Source organism: Ictidomys tridecemlineatus, chromosome 1, assembly GCF_052094955.1.
Source record: "Ictidomys tridecemlineatus isolate mIctTri1 chromosome 1, mIctTri1.hap1, whole genome shotgun sequence".
Classification (NCBI taxonomy): Eukaryota; Metazoa; Chordata; class Mammalia; order Rodentia; family Sciuridae; genus Ictidomys; species Ictidomys tridecemlineatus.
Genome location: NC_135477.1, coordinates 217,068,064 through 217,093,909, shown reverse-complemented (window position 1 = coordinate 217,093,909; position 25,846 = coordinate 217,068,064). Strand labels below are relative to the sequence as shown.

Below are 25,846 nucleotides of genomic sequence, written 5' to 3'. Positions count from 1 at the left end.
AAAAAAAAATCATTCTTTCATCATTTACTATTGGAAAAATAGTAATGAATAATGATAAATGAATGAATATATGGTGTTGATATTGATCCTTAACACTAAATTTGTTTGATGTATTCACTAGATTTGACTAAAAGTGCACATCACCATGGACCCCATGGCTTGGAAGGACAAGAAGCAAGGGAACTGACACATTGGCAAGTGGAGTATGGCCAGGCTGGTAGTGCTGCTATAAGCTCTATTGCCTTGCTAATTTCTGGCTTGCATGTATGGTACTAGATACCCACAGGTATTAGTAGCAATACTTTCATGGGTTAGGAAAAAGAGACCTTGGCAAAGAAAATGATACAGTAACTAGAAACAGGGATAGAAAAAAGAAAAGGATTTTAATTCCAGTGGAAAGTAGGTAGACGGGCAAGGAGAGGGTACCAGAAGCCATGTGAGGAGGAGGAAGTGGTAGAGGAGAAAGTTGAAATCTGAGGCAGGGGATTTGTCCCACAGGTTAGATGGGGCCTCAAGAATCCAATTGCCTCACGCTCCTGCTTTACAGAAGTATAATTTACATCACTAGGCTCTTCACATATGCCTCTGCTGCTTCGTAATTGTTTGAACTCCATTATATTTATGAATGCAGACTCAAGCTGTGCAGTGAATTCATTTTTAAACTGCCTGGCTTGTTTTCTCTGAGTTGTCTTTGTAAAAAAAAAAAAATTCACTATTGGTCTTTTAAGACCTATTATGAATAACCCATGCCATGCCTTCCTTTCATATTTGCTAATCTTTATATTCAACTTTCTATTAACTGAAATTTCAATTCATTAAAAAATTATATCATCCTGGGACTAAAGCCTGATTCTTATTTTTTTTATGCCAAACCAATTATATTTCAAAGAGTAAAATTTTATGCGCCTTTCTACTTGAATTTTTACTAGATTCCTGTCTTTTGATTTCTTCTACCTTTTAATAGTGTTGAGGTGATAAAAGAAACATTCGATAAACTCAAGCACTGGGAATTGAGAGGCTTAGATTATATTACTCACCTCATATGTCACAGGGATTTGTGGTGTATAGAGAAATACTTTACATCTCCTTGGTAATAACACCAACAGTAGAAGTAACAGTAGAAGTAGTAACAACAATTATGTTTTGCTTCAACTTATGCTCCTTATACACTGTGTACCTAGGTGGTTGATCGGGCACATTTAACTTGCTCATTTACCACAGACTGTAGGCAGTCTCCCAGGCCCAACATTATCAATCATACCAATATTCCAAGCACTAAGTTTGTATCATGTCATTCAATCTTCATGACAAGTCAACTTGTTACTTTCTCCATTTTAGAGCTCAAAACCCTAGGACACTGATGGTTTAGTAATTGCCTGGCTAGTAAGTGAGACAGCAGGGATCTAAACCCAGGCAGTCTGAAACAGATCCTGCACATTGAACCCTCTGCTATATTGTGGTGTTCCCTTGTCTGCTTCCCAATGACTGACAGGCTTGGGCATGTGAGGGTCCAGGAGTAATAAGGGAGTAGTTCCCCAAACCCAGAGAAGATAGGTTACACACAGAGGTGGAACAGGTTCCCACGCTGTGGATTCCCAGGGAATGAGTGAGAAAATAAGCAAAACATGGATACTCTTTTCTTCATCATTTTGCCTTTGATTTCTTCAGCCATCTTTCTGATCACTGCATTTGGCTTTTGATTTCCTTAACCAGCACCAGTAGAGGGGGTGATAAATGATCTTGTTTGGGTTAACTATATCAGACTCATTATGGTATATTATATTGAGCCAAGAAAATATCTAATTCTGATGGAGTATCCCTTGGGTGGTCGCCAGCACTGTTGTTAGTATGTTGCACCCAGAAGGCACATTGCATGACAGCCATTCATCTCTCCCTGCCCATGTCACCATGGTGACAGAGATCTGCCATCCCAGAGCCAAAGCCTTCCAAACCAGCCCCATAATTTACCCAAGCAAAATGCCAAAGCTCCTTGGCAGAAAAACATAAGAGTTCATTTTTTCATAATTTAATATGCTATTTCATTCAAGTTTCAGTTTTGAGATATTATAAGAAATAACTGTCGCCATTTTCCCCAAAATTTAAGTAAATAAGAAATAAATGAAGTCAAACCATCAGAAAACAAGATAGTTATGATAGTATCGTATGAGATATTTAGATGGACTTCTCACTATAAAAGGAAAAACAGAAATTGGTTTTTATTCTCTTCCTTTCAGGAGATTTGGGTTTTTCTTCCTTGATTCATTTGTTCATCCAATCAACCAATCAAAAGACTTCACCTGGGTGCACACTATGTTGGGAAATAACAAGAACGGAAATGCGGCCTCTGTCCTCAAATGGCTTCTAGTTTAAAAGCCAAAATAAGAAACACTGTGGTCTTCCATGGGGGATGTCTGAGTTACGAAAGAGTTGTAAGGAAAAATCATGCTCTAAAATAAAATTTCTGAAACTATAGCCTGAACAGAGTGCTGTTATTAAAAACAAGATATCTCAGGGGAAAGAAAAATGAGTTTCAAGGTGGGCCTTTTAAGGAAAAAGTAGTTAATTTTCACCCACAAATATTTGAATGAAACAAAAGGACAGAACTTTCTATTTCTAATCCATTCTGAAAGCAACAAAGAGGGAAATTTCGTATTCCCTAAAAACTTGTTAAAATATTAGCTTAAAACCTTTTTGCAAGGACATCATTTTAGTAAAAATAGATCTAACAAACTATCTTCTGATCTTTATATAAATCCAGCTGACACGTCCCAATGTGGTGTCATCTAGTAGACAATATCCCTTGTCTTAGCCACCTTTTTGCTTTCCCAACCTACTTAATTCCCCCCTATATACACACCTTCTCCCATGTTTCTAGTCACGTATTTTCTTACGTAACAAGAATGTCTTTTCCTGGTATTCACCCTCTCATGGTTTTGTAAATGCCTTTAGATAACTAGAGGGCAAGTTGGGATAGAATGTAGATGTGATTTGTTGGTAAGGGACAGGTCTCCCCCATCAGTAGTTTCCATCTGTGATCTGGGAGCAGGGGAAAGGACAGAATCAACAGGAGCAAACAGGATTATCCACAATAAAACCAGACATATACTCAAAGATACTCATATCTTTTCTTCTCAAACGAAGCTGTAAGATGCTGCCCAACTTGAAGCTGGGTCTATGCTGTAAACTTGGGTCTATGCTGAAAAAAAAATCTTCAATCAGTCTTATGTTGACTTATATTAATTTGGGAAAACCACACTTAACTGAAGTGGTGTAGTTGTTTCTGGAGGCAGCTAAGAGAGTGTTACATGAGAAGATACCTACAGTCTTCACCCAGAAGCCTCATCCTCTATCACAGCAATGGTGCAGAACAGACTGACCACCACCACCCACATCAGGTGTTTTTCTAGGGGAAGGAAAAATAAGGCTATTGTTGGCAGAAGGGAATCCCTATGAACAGGGGAGGAGAAAGCTAAGAGAGCCAACCTCAATCACCAAGGGACCAAGAACAGAAAACAGGAGTTGAGGGGGTATACCTAGCTGGTACCATCATTCATTTCTAACACTACACCTGGGCAGACATCTCACAGGGACTGTACCAAGTCACCCACTCTTCTCCCAGATGCTATAACATGTGTGGCTGGGATCTGAGCTCTTGTTATCATGGAGACTAAACCCCATTTGAGTATTCCAGCTCCAGGGGTCATAGTAGGAAAATGAATGGAAAACTTCAGGAGGCAAACATGACTCCATGACTAACTGTCAAGTAAGCACTGGTTAAGTACACTGTTGACTGAGCCAAAATTATTTTATCATAAATATCATTATCAACATCCCTACTATCAGTACTAGGAACTCTGAAAATATCACCTGTAATGCTCACCAATATCCTACAAAGTGAATAAACTTCAACAAAAACCTTCTCTGCAAAGACTAAAATATACACATTCCTGAGGTTAGCTAAGTGAGTGATGCTAATAACTCAGTAAAACAATGCAATGTAGTATTTAGTATAGTAACTGAGTGCGTAGTAGGTTGTCAATTTATGTTGGCAAAACAATCAAACATTGATGCAAAATATACTAAGAATAAAATTATAATTCAATCTGTCCCCAAAACAAGAAGGCAAATACTAAGTGAATGTCATTATTTCTGTTCACAATTACGCTTACTGCCCTGCCTTGTGGTGGTGTGGGACCAGGCCCGTGAGTTCTATTCAGTGAGTTTTGAGTTAAAGTACCATGTGCCATTTCTGAATTAACTCATTTAACCGCTGAGGGTAAGATCTTTAGAGTTCATTTTCCCCTCAGTATGATAATTGACAAAATTCAAAATGGTGTCTTCTCCATCAATCTATGTCCCTGAGTGGCACTGAGAAGGAAATCACTCATCTGTTCCACAGTGGACATATAGCATGAGCAAGAAATAAACATCTTTTGTTTAACCCACTATTATAGCAGCACATCTTGTCCTATACTAACTGATAAGTGAATAAAACTCCAAAACTCTGAGACTTCCATGAAGTAGCAATGAACTAGGACTATGTCACAGCCAAGACTCATAGTTACTGATTTTTTCCACCTATATCCAACACTATATGTCCTACTCTCTCCCTGTTAATACCTTTACTGTAACCCACTTATTAATTCCACAAGAATTTAAACTTCTTTTCCTGAAGAAAATTGTAATCAGTTCTGGGAACAGAAAGGAGAAAAGGCAATTTGGATCCCACAGAAAAGCAATACATGTTCTTTTTAAGGAGATTACATCTAAATCTCTCCATGGATGTGAAATAAACCAAAAAAATTGGTTTGGGCCCAACTGCCCTCTTTGATCCACTCTTATGGTCTGATCAAAACTTGTTGATGAAAAACATTTAACCCATTTTGCTCTTTTGCTTCAAGTCCTGAGATGGACCGAATCAGATGAGCCATCATCTTTTGGAGACCTATGAATTTCCACCTATATTTATAAGGATTTCATATTTTTCTGTCAAGAAATAGCATTTAATGGAATTTCACACTTTCTGCCATGTGATAACAATAAGGATGATGACTGATGAGGTTTAAGTCTTAATAGATTATTTACTATGTTAGTTAAAAAACTCTCATCATAGGGCAGAGGGGTGAGAGGGTAGGGGAAGGGGCAGGTGGTTAGCAGGGAATGTGGAATGTGATGGGCATCATTATCCAAAGTACATGTATGAAGACACGAATTGGTGTGAACATACTTTATGTACAACCAGAGATATGAAAAATTGTGTTGTATATGTGCAATAAGAATTGTAATGCATTCTGCTGTAATTTATTTCAAATAGAAATCATTTAAAATTTTTTAAAAATAAATAAATAAAGTTACTATTAAGCCAGTAAAAAAAAAAAAAAAACTCTCATCATCTCCATGAAATATCTCCTGACTGGCATGGCTTAGGATACAAATAAGAAATATTATTTTACTTCTGCTTAATGTTTAAAGATTAATTCTGATGACCTTGGTCCCTGATAAGCTATTCATAAACAAATATATGAAACATTACAGAGTAGTAGGAGGAAGATCCCTTTTTAAATAATTATTAGTTTTAAACAGTGAGTAGTTGTTTAACTCTATCATTAGTTGCTTATCATCTTGAATATATTTTCCCCTCCTTCTACTGGAACAGCTCATATCAGCCAGCCGACAGACTCCAAGCAAACTTGAAGTCAACTACATTTATTTAATAGTCTGTAAAAATGTCATCTGCCTTTCCATTCTTGTTAGAATTATGAAGATAAAACGTTGGGTATACATGACTTACACAATTACATCTACTGTGAAGCTCTGTCACAGCCTGAGTTTTGAGTAGGATAGATTTGCTTCCTGTTTTGAGGCCATACTTATGATTTCCTGCTCAAATCATGTAGATTATCCCACCAGCCCCATCTTTTCCTATTTCATCATTCCACTATAACATCATTCTCCATCATTCCTGCCAAATAATAAAATCATATTCCAATCAAGAGTAGAAGAGATTGAAGGTAAAGACACCAAACAGTGGCAAATAGCAATTCATACAACAAATGCTCTTGAGGATGGACTTCATCCAGGCATTGTCCTAGATTCTGAAGATTGGCAATAAAGTATAACAGAGAAAGTCCTTCTCTCAAAAGGCTTCCATTTTGATGATAAGCAAATAATAAATAAGCTCAAATAAGTGCTGCAAAGAAAAGAAAATAAGGTGATGGGAGTGAATGATAGTAGATGTGGGGTCAAGGAGACCTCTCCAAGGAGGTCAAGAATGACTCAAGATCCAAAAGAAAACCAACAAAAAACTGGGAATGAGAAAGAACTCAGCCCATGTAAAGAAGAGGAAGGTAGCCAGTAGAGCTGGGAACAAGGGTGAAGAAGAAGATGGAAGCCAAGTCAAGGAGACCTGCGTGGTTCAAGGTAAAGATCTAGGGTTATATTGAAAATCCAGTGAGAAGCCACTGATGAATATGAAGTTGAAAAATAAGGCTAAGTTAGAAATATGCTAATATCATTCCAAAAGCCTGGAGAAACTGGTCAGACTCCTCAACTCCTCAACTTTGATAACTGAAAGCTAGTTTTACCAGTTCTGTCTGGAAAGCACAGGGATTGTCCTGAGCTTGGAGTCCAGAATGCTAGACTTCTGGGTTTTCTTCAGGACATTAAAGATCATATTTGCTGGTCCCCAGCACACCCAGAAGGACCCAAGCAGAGTATGCTATTGAGGTATTCCCTGAATTCTTATTTTACCAAGCCAGGATCTACCAGAGATTACCAACTACTCTGTGAAGAATGAACAGAAGAGGAAACTGAAAATAGAAATACAACAGGCTTTATCATCACTGGCTTAGCAATTCCATGGGTCTTCACAGAATTTCTTTGCTAAGACATTGAAAGAATAACCAGCTCTAATATAAAATATTGAATTATTTGTATTAAAATATATTATAAAATATTAGCTATTAAATGCTATTAGAAGCTACTTTAGAATTTTATGACATTTCATTCTGATCCTAGTAGTCTTTCATAAAACTTTAACAGGTTTTCTTACATGGAATCAGTAAAATGTCATTTTTTTTTCCTCAAGCAAAAAAGAAAAACTTTATGAACTGTGCATGCTTCAGTTCTGCAAGATGCCAACTTAATCAAAATTTGCCCAAATTTGTTTTTTACTTGGCAGAGAGCCATTAGTGCTCAAACATTAAAACAAGTGGCATTTATATCAAAAAGTTCCTTATTATTAGAAATTTAGATTAAAGTTCCTTGCTTTATATAATCCCTACTCTTGAAACCAGCATACATAAAAGAGATCTGTTCCCAAGAAGCAGAAATATAAGTTTTGTTTCCATCCCTCTCTCTTCACTGCTGATCCTAAACCCTTTGGGAGGCCCATGAAGGACCACATTGAAAAGTGAAAAGTTTTGACAGATTTGCTTCAGAAAATAATAACTTTCATAAAATGAATAGCAGCAATGTTTAGTCTGCATGATACAAGTGAATGTAGCCATTTAATTCTCCAAAGATAGACAAGTAGAAGATGACCCTCCTTTAAAACTCATTAAAAGTAGAGAAGCTTTCCTCTCAATTTTAAGATTATATAGGAGTACACACCTAAGGGCATGGATATAGTCTATAGCAGCGGTCATAAGTGGACACTCAATCCCAAAGTGGCCGAAACAATTGCCACGCTTAGGGATAATCATGAGGACAAGTCTTGCAATGTTAGCATAGTGTTTTTTTCAACCTTTAAATTGACTGCCAATGTTTAATAGTAGGGAAGTTTCACTTGAATTTCAGATACTTTAGAAAAATTCAGAAATCTGGACTCCCCCACCTTACCCCTGGATCAGAATGTTTGTCTTTCTGCAAGATAATAATTCTCTGAAATTGAAAAGTGGCCTCTCTATATAGATAGGGAAACCCTCGAGTTCCCAAGACCCTACTCTATTGGGTTTTTAAATACCGCTTTGCATCATTCCCTTACAATACCTGCTTGACCAAGTCAGTCAGGATAGATAGGTGTGTAAAGGTGTGGACAAATGGATGGACAGATGGATGAATCCAAATTAAGCCTCACAGTACCAAGTTTCTTTGGACAGTGAAGTGGTGTAGTAGGTACTCTTGCACTGAGCAGGCTGAGGTTCCATCACTTCTATAACTTTATAGTTCTCAGAAGAATCAAATGGAGAAGCAGTAGATTTAAATGACTGAGGCTAAGAATATGGACATTTCTAGAACTCTACATCCTGCCATTTATGCCTGCTCTTCACCAAAAGGAGAGTCAGAACTTGAGGAGCTGAATGGGAAAGGAGCCCACAGCACCTTCCCAGACAGGGAATGCCTTCTCACCCGTTTTTCCTTTGTGCATGCAGGTAATAGGCTTTTCTTCCACTTCCCAGAGTTTGTATATCTAAGTTCTTTGTGTTTATTTGTGGATCACCAAGTAATTTGGGAACATTTTCCTTAAAGTAAATTTCCTCCAAAATTATGCAATATCATTGCTCTAATGAATAGAGATATTGAACATTTTTTCATATATTTGTTGATGAATAATATATCTTCTTATGAGAAGTGTGTGTTCAGCTCCTTAGCCCATTTATTGATTGGGTTGTTTGTTTTCTTTGGTGTTAAGTTTTGTGAGTTCTTTATATATTCTGGAGATTAATGATGCTCTATCTGATGTGCCTGTGGCAAAAATTTGCTCCCAAAACGTAGGATCTCTGTTCACCTCGATGATTGTTTCTTTTGCTGAGAAGAAGCTGAATCCATCCCATTTATTGATTCTTTACTTTTATTTTTTGCACTTTAGGAGTCTTGTTAAGAAAGTCAGGGCCCAATCCAACATGATGAAGATTTGGGCCTACTTTTTTTTATCTCACTCCAGTCAGAATGGCATTTTTCAAGAATACAAGCAACAATCAGTATTGATGAGGATGTGGGGGGAAAGGCACACTCATACATTGCTGGTGGGATTGTAAACTGGCACAACCAATCTTGAAATCAGTATAGAGATTCCTTAGAAAACTTGAAATGAAACCACCATTTGACCCAGCTATCCCCGTCCTTAGTCTATACCCTGAAGACTTAAAATCAGCTTACTACAGTGACACAGACACTGCAGTATTTATAGCAACACAATTTGTAATAGCTAAACTGTGGAAGAAACCTAGATGCCCTTTAGTAGATGAATGGATAAAGAAACTGTGGTATGTATACACCATGAAATATAACTCAGCATTAAAAGAGAATAAAATTATGATATTTGCAAGTAAATGAATGGAAGTAAGTTGGAGAATATCATGCTAAAAGAAATAAGCCAATCTCAAAAATCCAGGGACCAAATGTTTTCTCTGATGAGTGAGGGGAGGAAATTTGAATGGGGCAAAGGGAAGGGAACAGGGAGAAAAGAGGTAGGAAAAGTGGTGGATAGGTATATGTATGATTGCATGAACGGTGTGACTCTACTCTGGGCACACAACCAGAGAAGTGAAAAATTCTGCTCCATTTGTGTACAATGAATGAAAGAGCTTTCTGCTGTCATGTATAACTGATTAGAACTAATAATTTTTTTAAAAAAAAAAAGTATACAGTATCAGAATATGCACCAAATATCTCCAAATGATGAATACTGCTATTATATCAACCACAGGGCAGTTGGAATGAAGGGCAAAGAATGCCCCTATTGAATTGCAGTGTAACTAGGACCTTCATCAGAAGCACTTACAGAATCACCATGTGCAGAAAGCACTATATCAGGTACATCTCAGGGTGGTCATACTGCCAGCGTTTTTAATGGCAATCCAGGCTACTCGCTAGCTCTTTGAGCCCCTTTGGGTAAAACAGAAGGAGATGCCTCTTCCTGAGGACTGACTCATCACATCACACAGCTTGGTAAGCAGAATGTGGCTGCCTTTCCACATCACTCACTCATTCAGTGAATAATCTGCCCAAATATATGCAGCAGCATAGCCCTGGAAGGAGATGTCAATCATAATTCAAATGAAATAAATATCCACATGAAATTCGGGACACATCTGACAGAAGATTAAAAGGACATGAAGACTTGGATGTTTTTTGCTTGTTATTGGAGTTTTAATCTCTCAGATAGAACAGATTCTAGAACCTTTGAAAAAGGGAAATAAGTGCATGTCATACCAGACCAAGAGAGGTGAAAATTAAATCCAGGCCCCAACTAGTGTTTTTAATCTCCAAGATCATTCTTCCTTCATGTGCATACTGCCAAGATGGGTAGTACACAAACTATTTGGAAAGCCAATTTCTAGTTTATTGGAGTACAAAGTAAATTCACAATAATTTCTATGTCAATAAGTTTTCTACATCAAGTGGAAACATTGAAACTATATTTTCTTTCTTTTTTTCCCCACCTAAAAAGCCCAGTTCATGTCATCTTTCCTACTCCTTAATGGATATGGGTTTCAATAAGGTGGCCCAGTCTCACTGACCTGTAATTTCTCCTGTTCTATCTCACCGTTCAATTTCATGCTTCTCCCATCTCCCGAGACCTGGTTGATCTGGGCTTTCAGTGGGAGGCCTGATTTCCTGGCTCAGAATGCTTGTCATTATAGTCTTCTACGCTATTTGAATTTTAAGGATAAGCATTAACACCAAATTGATTTTTCCTCAGCCCACTGAAGTACGCATGTCAAGTGCCCCTTTGACTTTTGGAGGAAATCACCAGGGCTATGCCCCCCATGACATGCATGACCTTGTGCTTCCACTTGGACTAAAATAGCTGCCCTGTCCTGCCCTGCCCTAAAACGAGGAAAAGAAATCCCTGTCCTCTCCAGAGAAAGTGCTTTTGAATTATGTATGCCACCACTGAGAATTCTTTTTCAGATCTTATAGACAGTGAGTATGAAAGAAGCAATATGGAGAAAGAGATTCATTCTGCTTCTTTGAAACACTTTTGATCCTTCACCATTCCCTGGTTTTATCTAAGCTGCAAATATTTCAAAGAATGGTCCTCCATCATGCTCACAAAATTATTCTTTTTATAAAATAATATCCACAACAATAATAATAAAGCTCTCTTTGTCTAAAAGAGGAAGTCTAGTACCCTCCTCCTGCACACTCAGGGCTAATGTTCTGCACTTGACAGGTGACAAAGATGTGGCTCCATGTTCCTTGGTGGTGATGTTAGAGAGGCATTGCTGTTGTCCAGGTCATTGCAGCCTCTAGCACACTGCGCATAGGAGCTTATGAGAAGTCTGAATAGGAGCATTCTGGCAATTGTCCGCTCAGAATGTCCTTAGCAAAGTTTCACGGGCAACATCATAGCCTGTGTTGGAAAAAAAAGGGAGGGTGGCAGGACATAGGAGCCAGGGGCATGCTCAGATTAAGATTTAGCTCCTAATGTGCACAATCTTACCTCAACATACCAAGCAGGAATTAACACCAACACCTGTTGGAATTGAGGAGGAAGCTCTCATTCACTCCATTATTCATTCATTTTCTGTCATAGGTCAAGGAGGGAATTGTTTGCTGGAAGAGATCAATTACATGCCCATTACCCAGCCATGGCACTGGCTGCCTCTCCTTTTTTCTTGCCCGCCCCCCTCTCTTTTCCACTCTGTGTTTAGATTACAGGAACCTCATTTTCTCCCTCTCCCTCTCCACTCATCTGTCCTCTTTCCTCCCTCTCTTCCCATGCCTTTCTCTTTCTCCTCTTACATCGTCTTCTTCACTTTTCCATCCACCCTGAACATGATCCTGAAAGCACAGGTGTCCTTCTGTTCTCTTGATTTAAAGTCAGATGGGGAAGGTCCTGCTGCTCGTTTTTGACTAAGGAGGGAAGTTCAATAAAAATGGAGACAGAGGGAAGTCAGTGGGCCCCTCACCATATAGAAAGTGGGGCGTTCAAGAAGAAATGGTGATCCTCATCGGACTCCTGTCTTTTCTTCTCATCAGTCCAGAGCCCACAGGAAGATGAGGTAGTGATTAAGCTCCTACAATTTCCAACAACACCCGTGGTTGAGAATGGAGTGTATAGGAGACAGTGAACCATCTGACCAGAGAGCCCCGACAGGAGGCAGGCAGGATGGGGTAGAGTGGAAACAGGGCTGCAGGAGCCAGGCCTAGGGATAAGTGAGAAATAGCAAGCATACTGTAGGCCGTGTTACCAGGACCTCTTACCCAGGCCATTCAAACAACAACAAAACATCCTCGAGTCTGAGACTTGCCTGCTCATACTCATGACGTCCCAAGGGATAAAGTCATACTCCAGCACAGACCAGAGTCAGAAGAGAATGATGTAAGATTAAGGGCCTGAGTTGCAGAAAGAAGTGAACATGAAGTCAACATGGATGACAAGAAACATCAGACCAGAAGCTATTCTGTGAGACAGGCTCACATGTGGGTTCTCACTAGGCTTTTAGCAGGGAAGAAGTAGAAAGTGATACTCAAAACTTGTCATGTAGCATCCTCAGATGTCTTTGTAATTAAGCCTATGGTTCTCACTCCTAGTGATGGTTCTATGTTTTTCAATGAATGTTCCCTATAAAATGCTAAACTAAAGATCCCCTGCAGCTGGGTACAGTGGCCACAAGCTTATAATCTTAGCAGCTCAGGAGGCTGAGGCAGGAGGATAGCAAATTCAAAGTCAGCCTCAGCAAAAGCAAGGGGTTGAGCAACTCAGTGAGACCCTGTCTCTAAATAAATACAAAATAGGGTGGCAGGACATGGGAGTGGGGGGCTCATTGGTCCAGTGCCCCTGAGTTCAATTCCCAATACCCACCACCACCACCAAAAAAAAAAAAAGTCCCCTGCAAGATCTACTACAGAGAGAGATTGAGCCAAATAAATAAGCAAACTGAGCCTGGGAATGACTCAGTCCCAAGAAAGCAGCCTCCAACAGAACAGAGCCTTCACAGGTTGATTCTTGTCTAGGAGGCTTCTGGACAGAGTAACCACACATCCCAGTTTGCCAAGATAGCACTGGTTCATCCCTGTTTCCCTAACATAATTATTATTAGCACCTTTTCTTATTCTCAAAGGTCTCAATTTGCATGTTCAATTATAAATTCGCCTTGATATGTGCTGTATAATGTTAGAGGTGTCATAATAATATGTCAAAGACTGCATTCAACAGAATCTCTGGAACCAAGGGAAAATTATATAGGAAACTTATTTAGAAATTATCTTCATGAGATTTGAGAAAGATAAGCAATGTGGAAGGAAAACCAAGAATACAAATCAACCCAGAAGAGAAGGAAGCAATAAGAAGAAAGAAAATGCAAACTTCACCTTAATTTTCACCATTCTTATTAATAATGACTGCTAAGACTTGGTCAGCCATGATATTTGGAAAGCAATCTTAGAAATTAATCCTCTAAGAACATTGTTTTAACCTCTGATTCATAAGACAACTGGTTTTTTCTATTTTAACCAAGATGCTTAAGTAGCCAATATTTATTGCTAAGGCAAGGTTCCCAAATGTAGTGTTCTGTGTGTGTGTATGAGAGAGAGGGGGACGTTTTTGTGCATATATAAGGAAGATTAAACTGTCTCCTTCCCTTTAAAGCCACCCAGGGAACTAAGCTGTTTACATTATCTGCTACCTGCTATATTTCTCTTGCTAGGAGACCACAGACTAGAAGCCATGTTCAAGCTCAGAGATGTAGCAAAAGCTTTGTTTACACTGCACATGATTTCTTAATATGATACTACAGGTTTAAGTGTCCTTGCACAGAACTCTAGTGCCCAGTAAGCAGGCAAAGTTAAACAACAAATGAGCTGCCAGGGTCTACTCCACATTCACCTGAGTTAAACAACCAACTCCTTCCCATGCTGAATTATAAAGATGACCTTTGCTATCTTCTATATCATGAATGGATACAGCCCTGCGACTGATGATATTTTATCTTTCATCCTATGACAGCTACATGGTGGACTTTGTCATAACAAGATGCTACTCTACGTCCTCTGATATGTGGTGATTCTCCCTCTTCTGTCATAACCATTGTGTCCCTAATTTCCCCCAGGCCCCCCTTTACCCACTATAATTGGAAACATGTTTAATATTTCAGTGCCTTTTCCTGGCTGCACCTGTCAGCAATTTCTTCACTGCCCTGACTTGATTCTAGACTCCCATTCAGCCATTGCTCTTTTCCCTCTTTTTAAAAAAAAAAAAAAAAAAAAAAAAAAAAAATATATATATATATATATATATATATATATATATAGTTGTAGATGGACACAACACCTGTATTTTATTTTATTTATTTTTATGTGATGCTGAGGATGGAAACCAAGGCCTCACATATGCAAGGCAAGCGCTCTACCCCTGAGCTACAGCCCCAGCCCTCTTTTTCCTTTTAATGCCCCAATAATACATGCACATTATAAGCATAGTGGATTTTCACAAAGTGAACATACTCAGGCAACACAATTTTAAAATTTAGAACACTGCAATACTCTGAAGCCCCTTTGTGTCCTGTTTCCACTACCTTCTTCCCTAGAAGGTAACCAGAACCTTGACTTCTAACATCAGAGGTCTGTTTCTAAGCTTTACATAAATCAAATCACATAGTGTGTCTTCCTTTGTGTGTGACTTCCTCACTCAACATTGTATTTTGGGGATTCATCCATGTTGTGATTTGGCCTATTCCTCCCTATTGCAAGAGAGAGTTTCATTTTGTGACTACATCATAAATTGGTGAGTTGTTTTCTTTTTTTTTTTTTGAATTTTATTTTTTTATTTGTTTTAATTAGTTACACATGACAATACAATGATCTTGACATATCATACATTTGAATCTGATGGGGTATAATTTCTCATTTTTCGGAGTGTACAGGTTGCAGAATCAAATAGTACCGCTACACAATATGTGTTCTTACACAGTGTTTTGGTGCACGAATGTACATTTTTCCACTGGGCATTATCCTAGGAATGGAATTGCAAGGCTGTAAGTTATTATATATGTTCAAATTCGGAGATACTAAAAACCGTTTTCCAAAGTGAATCTACCAAATTACACCCCACAAGAAGTCTAAGAGTGTCCCAGCTACCTCACATTCTCACATTCTGGTATTATCTTTTTTTTCCCCACTTTTTCCATTCTGATGAATGCGGAATGGTATCAGTGTGGTACTGTGGGTTTCATTTGCATTTCCTGGTGACTAATGAGATTGAGCTGCCCATCTTTCTTTAGCTGTTCAACTTTTACCAAGCCAATGGCCAGTCCTAGTCACTCAACTCCTCTCTGGTTACCAACTCTAAGGGATGTTGGGGTAAGAACCAAGGGTGCACACACTTATTCCACCCAAGGTCTTACCATCTGCGGCCTTTATCACTGTCCACCAATTCTCCTTCATGTCTCCATCTCCTAGCAGGTCTCCCTGGTGAGCAACCTCTCTTTTCTTCAATTTCCAATCTGACCCACTTCCTCTGATAAGCTGCCCTGGCCCTTTCAGCAGGAAACACAAGATCCTGCAGGGTGAGCACCTGCAGGTTCCCTGGGCTCCTTATCATTTCATTCTTCTCTCAGCCTCAGAAGAAGACATGTTCCTTCTCCCTAAAACCCTTAATCACTGAAATGTGAGTTTGAGGTTCATCTGCCACTTAAAACCTGTGTGACCAAGTGCCAGTTAACCAACCTCTGTTGGTCTCAAGTTTTTTTTTAACCAAAAAGTGAGAATGTTTCTTTCTTACCTCATGAAGCTATGGGACTTAAACTATGTGCTCACAATCCCTGATCCAATGCCTGGCAGTTATTGGAGCTTAATAAATATCCATTGTTTTCATTTCATTTCTCCTTTTATCTCTCCATCATTATTCATGTCCTTTTTCCTTAGAGGCAGGGAGATGTGGTACTGTGGGTTTCATTCACAAGGGGAAAACCTTGGCTTTTACAATCAGATATCACCAAGACTTGAAACCTGATGTTTACCCTTTACTAGCTCAATTATGAACTTCCCTAAATGAGATTCTTGCTCTCTAAAAAGGATCTGCGGGTGTTTCGCTCAGAACTGGGCAAATGACATGTCACTCAGGCCAAACACAGCACTGGATTAGTGTTCTCAAAATATGGGCTCAGAGGCTATTTCCATCCAGCTGTAGCTATGTTTAGGCAACATAGGACTTGTTTGGTTTGCTGATGGTTTTTTTAATGAAATTCTCTAGGGTCAAATATCAGGATAATTTATATTAAAACTCCTAACAGTGCTCATATTCCGTAGGTATAACAACCACCTGAAGTGCAACACCACTGCCCTCCCTATCCTGACCATGTCCCCTCTAGTCTGCCATACTCCCCGCCCCTCCCCTTCCTATTTTTTTTTTCCCCCAGGCCAGTCTCCCTCATGAACACAACCTCTGTAGACTTGGATGGCTTCTTTTTTTATTTTAACACCTCTTCTCTAGGTTCTTATTGTACTAGATGATAGGTTGCCTAAGATTCTCAGAGCATTTGTAGTGTATTTAATATTGCATCTTTTCCAAATAGAACAGTACCTGTTCTCTAAATTCTCATAGGTTACAATGGCCAGGGCTCTTCAGAAATCCCCTACATTAGTTTCCTACTGCTGCTATAACAAATTATCACAAACTTAGTGACTTAAAGCAATACCAATATATTTTATAGTTATGTGGTTAGAGGCCCCAAATGGGTCTCATTGGCCTAAACAAGGTGTTGCTGAGCTGCATTCCTTCCTGAAGCTTTGGAGGAAAATATGTTTTCTTACCTTTTTGTCTCCTTTATTCCTGGCTCATAGTCCACTCTCCAGCTTCAAAGTCAGGAAAGCCTGCCTGAGTCTTTCTCACGCTGCACCCTCCTCTGCTGCTTTATTGACTCCCTCTTCCACTCTTAAGGACCCTTATGCTCCCACTCAACTCAGATAATCCAGGATAATCTCCCAGCTCATGGTCAGCTGATTAGAAAGCCATCTTAATTCCATCTGCAACCTTAATTGGCCCTGGCCAGGTAACATGACAGGGTTCAGTAGTAGAACACAGACAGTTTTGCAGAGCCAGGATTCTGACTGCTGCAGTCCTCAACGCCGTGGCCACGCCCACCTTTCCTTAGAGAATACAATTGAGGAAGGACGGTTTACTTGCCTAGTAGTGCTGCTCCATATTTTCCTTCAGTTGAAAAACAAGCCCTAAAATACAAACAACTGAGAGGCAGCATTCTAACATGCTGTGGCAAAGGACTTTTCTCCTGAATGCCTATAAATTCCAAATGTCATTTTTGCCATCTCCCACCCACTAAACATCTTGAGTTGTTCAGAAAAAAAGGAGGAAGAGGAGAGCAAAAAGGAATGGCACTAGCTAAAGTTCCAGGTACAATTCTTCTTGGGGATTAAAAAAAAAGAAGAAGAAATACTAAAAAGTATATATCAAAGAAATGTCTATGTTGCCCAGGGTCCTCTAAGCCCTCTGCAAAGCTCTGAATAATAATTCAGTCTGAGCATAATCCTAAACCACTGAAGGCACCCATGAATATTCCACCATGTATTCTCGTCAACAATGCTTTCATAACTTGCCTGAGGAAGGTCATCTGACTCATTTATAACAGCATCAGAATCAAACAAGAAAAAGCAAACAAGATAAAGCAACAGAGACACACAGCATAATATCATCAGAATTCTTTGACAAAGATATAATCAGGGCATTGTTTCCAGTTTTAAAAAAATCCAATCCTTTTTGTTTTTTTGGTTTTTTTTTTTTTTTTTTTTTTTTTTTTTTGTGTGTGTGTGTGTGTAGCGGGGTGCGGGTACCAGGGATTGAACTCAGTGGCATTCGACCACCGAATCACATCCCTAACTCTATTTTGTGTTTTGTTTAGAGACAGGGTCTCACCGAGTTGCTTAACACCTCACTTTTGCTGAGGCTGACTTTGAATTCTCAATCCTCCTGCCTCAGCCTTGCAAGACACTGGGATTATAAGTGTGCACCACAGTGCCTGGCTCCAATCCAATTATTAAATATCTACAATAATCTGTGGTCCAGACTTCATTTACTATTTCAAAATTTTCAGTGATAAATCTTGTAAGTTACATAATATCCTAAAAATGAGTTAAATACATGTGTATGTTTTCCATATGTATCATTTAGGGAATTTGTTAGTGAACCTCTAAATATACTGTTATGCATCTTAATTTGTATCTGAGTTCACCTCTTAAATCATGCAGAAAGTTAACTAAGAAATTCTCCTCAATTGTCTCCATACTGTATGCCCTAGACTTCATTTCATAACACATCACGGTTTTAATTAATTTTGAGGGTAAATTTTTGTTTACCCCGTAAGGATAGGGATCATGTATTTTTCTTTCTTCCAAGCTCAGCTCTGAACCTGACACACAGCTGTTTTGCAAACTCTGAATGAATAAATGCTCCTTAGCCCTATTTTTCTTTTTGACATACTTTATTTGTAGCAGGCACTATTTTAAGAATGTTGCATATATTAATTCTTATAAACCAAAGTAATTATGTGGGAACCATCATTACCTTGTTTTCCAGATTAGAAAATTGGAATCGAAAAGTTCAACAATTTGTACAAAGTCATACAGCCATTAATATTAGATAACATTTATTGAGTACTTAAGATGTTCAGGCGGGATGCTGGTAACCTTTGTGTGAATTATGAAAAGAGGTTCCTTCTGAATTTATCACCTTTTGAATAGATGAATTCACTTCCTTCAGGGACAATTGAGCACTTCCAAAACACAGCGTTCATGAATGACAGCAGATTCCCTCCATGCCAGCCTCTCAACCAGGAACCTTTTTGGAAGACACAGCCCATGCAGAATATCACACAGCACCACAAACCACTCTAAGCACTAAGTAGTGATTAACCTACCATTGTGAGATAGGCACTGTTATTACCATCATCTCTAATTTAAAGAAGCAAGTACCAAGGCCAGTGAACTCCAGCTCAGAGTTGCCTGGCTATTGAGGAAAAGAGGTTGAATTCAAGTACCTGAATCCCGCAGGTCACACTTCTAACATTAGAGTGAATTTCTTAGTCTAGGTTCCTACAACAGCTTCCTAACTAGTGTCCACAGCTCCAAACTTGGTCCATAGCTGAATCTACTATGGCTGCAACAGTGAATTTCTAAAGCTATGAATCTTATCATGTCTCTTCTAAGACCAAACCCTTCAACAGCTCTCTCATGCCTCAGGATAAAGTCCAGACTCCTCGCTGTGGATGAGAAGCCTCCTAAAAATTTAACCCTGGTCATCTTCCATCCTTACTGCTCATCCTTCCTTCTGCTTCTACCCCTCACTGTGCCCAACAACATAACAATACCAAGCATGCTGCTCCATGAATATTCATGTTCTCACCCACCTCAGGCTTTGGCACATTGATGTTCTGAGTCCATGGGACCCCCTTAGTCATCTAGCTCCTACTCGTACCTTAAGTCTTGAACTAAATGTCTTCACCTCTGATTCATGTTCCCTCAATGCTCCATCTAAACTAGATCCCTCGTGAACCCTCTCATCACACCTCCATCTTTCCTTTATAGCAACATCACATGTTCATATTTATGTTTTTGTTCAATCAAACTGGCTCTCCCCAATAGTGAGTTTAGGAAAGAACAGTATCTATTTTTTTAGTTAATTATAAACTCAGGTTTTAGCTTATTTACTGATACATAAGGCAACTAAATATTTGTCAATGTCCTTCCTGTGTGCTCCCTGTGCTTCGCCACATAGCACAGGTCTATTTTCCCGTTAGATTGTGACTCCTTTAAATACTATGAGGACAAAGACTATCTGATATGGACCTCACTACTGAACTGCCAGCACCTAGCACAGTGGCCAGCACATAGTAAGAACTCAAATAGTCCAGAATAAATGAATGAACAAGCAGAATTAACTGGCCTCTTCAGGGTAACCATTATCTTTATTATTAATGCCATAAATGACATCAATGGAATTGAAGAATTATTTTCTTTTAACCACTTTGAAGAACTGAAATCTATATGGAACACTGAGAGAAAGCTATCAGTTTCATAACTCAGCCAATATTGTTCACAGCCACAAGAAACTAGGGGACCAACTCAGGCCTAGATAAATAGGGACCTGTCAGCTTAGTCAAAAACCTCATGAGTGGGCTGGGGTGGTGGCTCAGCAGTACAGCGCTCACCTAGGACATGTGAGGTCCTGGGTTCAATCCTCAGCACCACATAAAAATAAATAATCAAAATAAAGGTATTGTATCCAACTACAACTAAAAAATAAATATTAAAAAAAACTTGTAGTTGATCTTCAGGGTTATACAAAATTACATATAAGAGGAAAGGAGGGGTAAGAGAAGAATAATACAAGTGGAAGAAATGATTTACAGTAGAGGGGGTAGAGAGAGAAGAGAGGAGGAGAGGGGAGGGGAGGGGAGGGGGGATAGTAGAGAATGGGATAGAGAGCAGAATACATCAGACACTAGAATGGCAATATGTCAATCAATGGAAGGGTAACTGATGTGATACAGCAATCTGTATACGGGGTAAAAATGGGAGTTCATAACCCACTTGAATCAAACTGTGAAATATGATATATTAAGAACTGTGTAATGTTTTGAACTACCAACAATAAAAAAAAAAAAAACTTGTAAGTGTCCACTCAGAAAACAGCATCTACTTGCCATGTCCCACAGAGACCAAAGCCACAGAACAACAAAAGGATTTTCACAAAGGTGACCCGCCAGGCCTATCAACAGACATTAAATTACTCCCCAGAAGGGAGGAAATTTCAAGAGCAAAGTAAAATATATTACTTAATAGGTTCTGAAAGGATTATGAAGAAAATACACTATTTCTGAAGAGGACAATCTTTAAAAAATAAATGCATGTGTTTTCTATGTTCAGCATTTGCAACGAAGGCAACGTTATGCCTCATTCTCTCCTGGCCCCAGAAAATCTGCTTAGACTTTCAAATGATGACCAGGTCCTTCAAGTCCCTGAATAGAACTATATCATCTTGCTTACTGGGTGAGTCAGGATTGCCAACTATGTATGAGGAATTTCAGAGCAGTCTCAGAACCCCAAAATATGAAGTACGAATAACTAATGTCATATCAGTGACAGTTTTCCCCAAATGCCACAAAACTTTGGTATTTCATTAATTTAGTAAGAATATTTTATGACAATATGAATGCCCTTGTGTTGCCCCTCTAATGTCTGGGCTAACCATACTTCATCTTCCCTATAACTCAGCGATGGATCTCCTTCTCCAGCCATCAATCAATTGGTTGCTTTCCTTCTAACACCACTTCTAACACGCTTTCCTTCTAACACCACGATGCTAAACATAAGGATCCAAAGCTTACCTTCTCCATGTATCTTTTTGCAATATTCTCTAGGCAACTCTGCTTTGTTGTTCTGCATCTCATTAGTGCCAAAGTCAATACCTTACTATTCATGACACTGATCTTGCTTTGATTATCCTACTCCCTCAGCAAAACCTATGAACCCAAACCCTTGATGACAAAATAGAAACATTGATAAAAGAGTATTAAACACATGTACACACACACACACACACACACACACACACACACACAAATTGTGTTTTTCTGTATGTGCAGATACGCCACGGTGAAACCCACCATCCCACTATTCTGTATAATTGATATATACAAATAATGAAAAAAATGGCATGTGGCTGACAAAATGCACAGTAGGTTTAATTGCTTTAGAGCTGTTATGCTGAAGTTGACTGAGAGTTTACCCTCCACTTCTAAGCACTTCCCAGGCAGCTGTAAAGGGCCCTCACTCACCTTTACCCTGCCTTGAGCTATCTAAGCACCATCAAATGCCTTTCTGCTGCTGACTATTGTGCCAATAGGCAATGTTCCCGTTTGGCACTGAATTTGGAACATATTTCTTCTGGAGCAGTTTCCAAAACTGTAACCAGGGCAGGATGGCGGGGGGGTGGGGGGCCTTAAAATCATTCAACCATAAGAAGTCATTTGGCTGTTTGCTGCTTTGGCAGAGACTGGTTTTTATTTTTAGGAACATTTTCATGAAACAAAACTTTACATCTTTTTACCAAGCATAGCTAATCCAGTTAATTTTCCTTCATTGTTTTCCCACTCTGATATTGTTTTTCTTAAAAGTTATTTTGTCTAGCAAGAGAGATGCTACTCTCAAGATGACTAAAACTTGGACGGACAAAAGAAACAAAATCCACAGGTCGGTTCTCATGAAGCTCAGAGAGCTAGAGGACCCAGTCTCGGGAACATGCCTCCAGTCACAGATACTCAAAGGAGGCTGAGGATCCGGACTTGAAACCTTCAAAAAGCAAAACCAAAACAATACCTTTCTCCCATGCTGTAGGATAATTTCCACAGGTATAGTCCTTTGGGAGCACAGAGGACCCACCTAGGAGGTGTCCTTTTAATATACAAAAATTCTAGAAGAAAGGTCACTGCTACAGCCACTCAGTAATTTTGTACGAATTTAAAAAAAAAAAAAAACATCCCTCCCTCCACCTCTAACTTCAGGACTTGCCTTGTGAGCAAAGCCTGGGTTGGATTTCAGCTTCCCCTCACTCTCTTGGCCTGACCTCTCCTTGTCATTAAATAGCACTTAAGCAACATTCCTTCTCCCACTCACTCATCATGTGCTTCAGGCATGACTATGGGTAAGGTACCTGGGTTCTGTGGAGAATCTAAGGTGAATAAATGGTAAGTTTATTCAGAAAAGAGTCCTCATTCATGGGCTGGGGATGTAGCTCCGTTGGTAGAGTGCTTGCCTTGCATGCACAAGGCTCTTGGTGAATTCATATTATGAGCAAAAAGTATACAAAGTGCTAAAATAAAATGTGCCCAGTACTAGTGAATATTCTGTTTCACTAGAATATGGAACAGTCATGGATGATTGTGCTCCCAAAGGGGCTTGCATGACCAATGACTGCAAAGCCATGTGCCATGTAAATGCACTTTGAGAGGAGGAAACTAGTTTGCCAACGTTCATCACTGAGGATGTGAGCTTGATGGTCCACAGGATAAGTGAGAGTACATCCCCAGAGTAAAGGGAGGCTATGGGCAAATCAGTTAGGAGGAAGTACATTATAATATTGTTGGAACATCCACCACCATCCTAAGGGAATATTAAATGTCCCTAACGAATTAACATAGGGCCTGGCTCTGTGAGGTACTTTAAGTAATACAATGGGAACAGACAAAACACCTGCCACTTCCCAATGGTTTGTAGCCATTGTATGTTCCATCTGATTCTTTATTCTCTTTGCCACAATATCCCAGATTGTGGGCTGCTCCTTCAGCCTGGGTCCCGAAATGATGATACTACAGAGCAGAGCTGCAGTAAGTTCACAATAGGCAGGTAGAAGGGCTGAGAAATACTTCCTTGTTCTCATGAGCTACTCAGATTTGGGGCTGGTTTGTTAGTGTAGCATCACATCCTAAGTTCACTGATATGGAAGCCAAGGTTCATGAAGGCAAAAGCAATAAGGTCTGAAAACATACACATGTTATAGTGTTATATAGAAAAAGACAATGATAATAATAATCATAATAACAAGAAGTCACCATATGACATTTATTTTGTATTTATGAGTCTAGCATTAGGTTACCCCTATCTCATTTAATCCTCACAGAATCAGAACTCTAACACACATCTGCTTAATACCATGGCATGTGCTCTTTCATATTTTCCCCAATGATCAATTAAGCTTGGTGGTTGCCTGTGTACATGCAGTAGAGTTGGGTTGCTTCAAACCCTACATATTCTCAGGAAGTCTCTCTTTTCAGGACTGAACTTTGGTTGGCAACTAGGACTGAGCTCTGAGCCTTAGGAATATTTTGCCTAATAAGTGTTATATGCCTGAGGCCTTGGGTCATGTGCTATCTGTTTGATCAGATGGTTTATGCTAACAATGTGATTTATGGTGCATGCCTGTTTGTTCTCTAGGAGTTGCAGTCTGAGTAGCTGAAGTGAGTCATGCACATGCTACATGCCTACTTGACTCCCCCCGACCAATAAAAACCCTGCACACTAAGGCTCAGGTGAGCTTCTCTGATTGACAACATGTTGTACATATTGTCACACACTGTGGCTTGGAGAATTAAGTGCATCTATGCCACTCTACTAGGAAAGAATTTTTACAAGTTTACACCCAGTTTCTCCTGAACTTTGCCCTATGCATCTTGTGCTTTTTAAATTTTAATCTGTATCTTCACTATCATAAACCATAGCTGTAAACGTACAAGCTCTTCTGAGTCTTGCAAGTCCTTCTAATGAGTCATCAAGTCTGAGAGTGGTCTTGGGAACCCCAGAGACAAAACATAACTTTAGTGTCAAAGATGACCCCTAATTTTCAAACCCATGTGGCTCCAAAAATAGCGGCTCAGTGAAAAGAAATGAAAAAGTCAGGAGGAATGAGTACATTGTGCATGGGGGACGGTAAATAAGGAAGCTGAGGAGACAAACAGAGGATGGAAAGTAGGCTTTGTGGTTGAGTTACTAAATTTGGCTTCCACATGCTGGTAGGAACATTCTATGGGAAATGAGAAATGTACAACTTGAGTCTATGATGGAAGTCCAGCACTGGAATATAGTAAATGCCTAAAAATGTGAGAAGGAATAAGAGCACTAAGGAAAAAATTAGAGAAGGAACTGCCAAGAGTTAAGCACAAAGAGGGCAGGATGAAACATGGCTACCAAGGGAGCATAAAAACAATGAGAAGCAAGACAAATTTTTAACCTAAGTCATCATGAAGCACGATCTTTTGATTTTTATATAAACTTATATGAAGCCAGTTAGTTGTACATAGACTTTATATAGAAAATATTTCCCAAAGATTTTTGTCAATATACAAATAGCACTAAAAATTAGCAACATTTATATTCTCAATGCATCTTCATTTTCAAGAGCATTTAAAAGCTGGCATCATGAACAAAATAGTTAAAAATATTAAAAAATAAACTGAGGCAGAGATAAGACCCAGTCATTCCTGATACTGCTTCTTGATACCATTGTGTGGCTTCCACCAGGGCTATTTTTATATGTTTATCTGCATTTTTAAAAATTGAGGACAAAAGAACGACAATGATAAAGCAGGCCCAGGTCCTACAAGGTTTCATTCACTTAACACAGTATTTCTTTATTTCTACATTTACTTTGGTGACAGAAATAAATACCAAGAACATCGAGTTCAACTGAAGCACTTTGGTTTTGTGTCTGCTTCTTCCATGTGTGATTTGTCTCATATTCCAATGTAGTTTTAGAGTTTTCTTTTTTTAGAAAAAATAAATTTGGGATCATTTCAGAGGCATCTTTAGATAATATGCTGTCCGAGTCAGAGTTTCTGGCTGATCCTCCCCATTTCACCTGAAGAGGCAGCCCCCCCTCCTCCACACACACACACACCATGTTCATGACTGCTTGAGACATTCAGGAAACAATAGATCTGCCTTAAATATTCCTTTTCATTTTCTTAGCTTACCCTTTTGTGATGGAGAATACACCATACATGCTACTTTTAAAAGAAAATTGTGAATTGATTTGAGGGCCCCATATCAAAGATGAGTACTAGAAAAAGCTAAAGTCTGTAACCAGACATGCCTCTCTTACATTCCTGTGATGGACAATTCCAGTCTACCACTTAGGACCAAGTTGAGGAGAAAGGTTCCAAAATGTAACATTTAAACTCATGTCTCAAAAGCTCCCCCTGGTGTGCACATGAAAAATAACACATCAGAGGAAAAGGTCATTGAAATGAGTGTAGAATAAGCACAGGGACTGAGATTCAGATCTCAAAAAAGATGCTAAGATACAATAAAATAACACAATTATTATTTTACTTATATGTGTGTTATGCTTAAAATCTAAAAGAATAATTTAAGTGAGCTATTTTTGTATAGA

General features: G+C 39.0%; 1 protein-coding gene across 6 annotated transcripts in view; it reads right to left on the bottom strand.

The window, feature by feature from the left end:
* Nucleotides 1-25,846, bottom strand: part of Pde4d (phosphodiesterase 4D) — a 1,337,035-nt gene that overhangs the window by 1,181,897 nt on the left and 129,292 nt on the right. For 3 of the 6 annotated variants that reach the window (XM_078016205.1, XM_078016216.1, XM_078016212.1), the window contains exon 1: nt 16,702-16,853. The exons of 2 other annotated variants lie outside the window; for them this stretch is intronic. The gene's annotated coding sequence lies outside the window, so the exon portion shown is untranslated. Of the gene's footprint in view, nt 1-16,701; nt 16,854-25,846 lie in introns of those variants that run through there. One more of the 6 variants, XM_078016209.1, reaches the window with a different exon arrangement.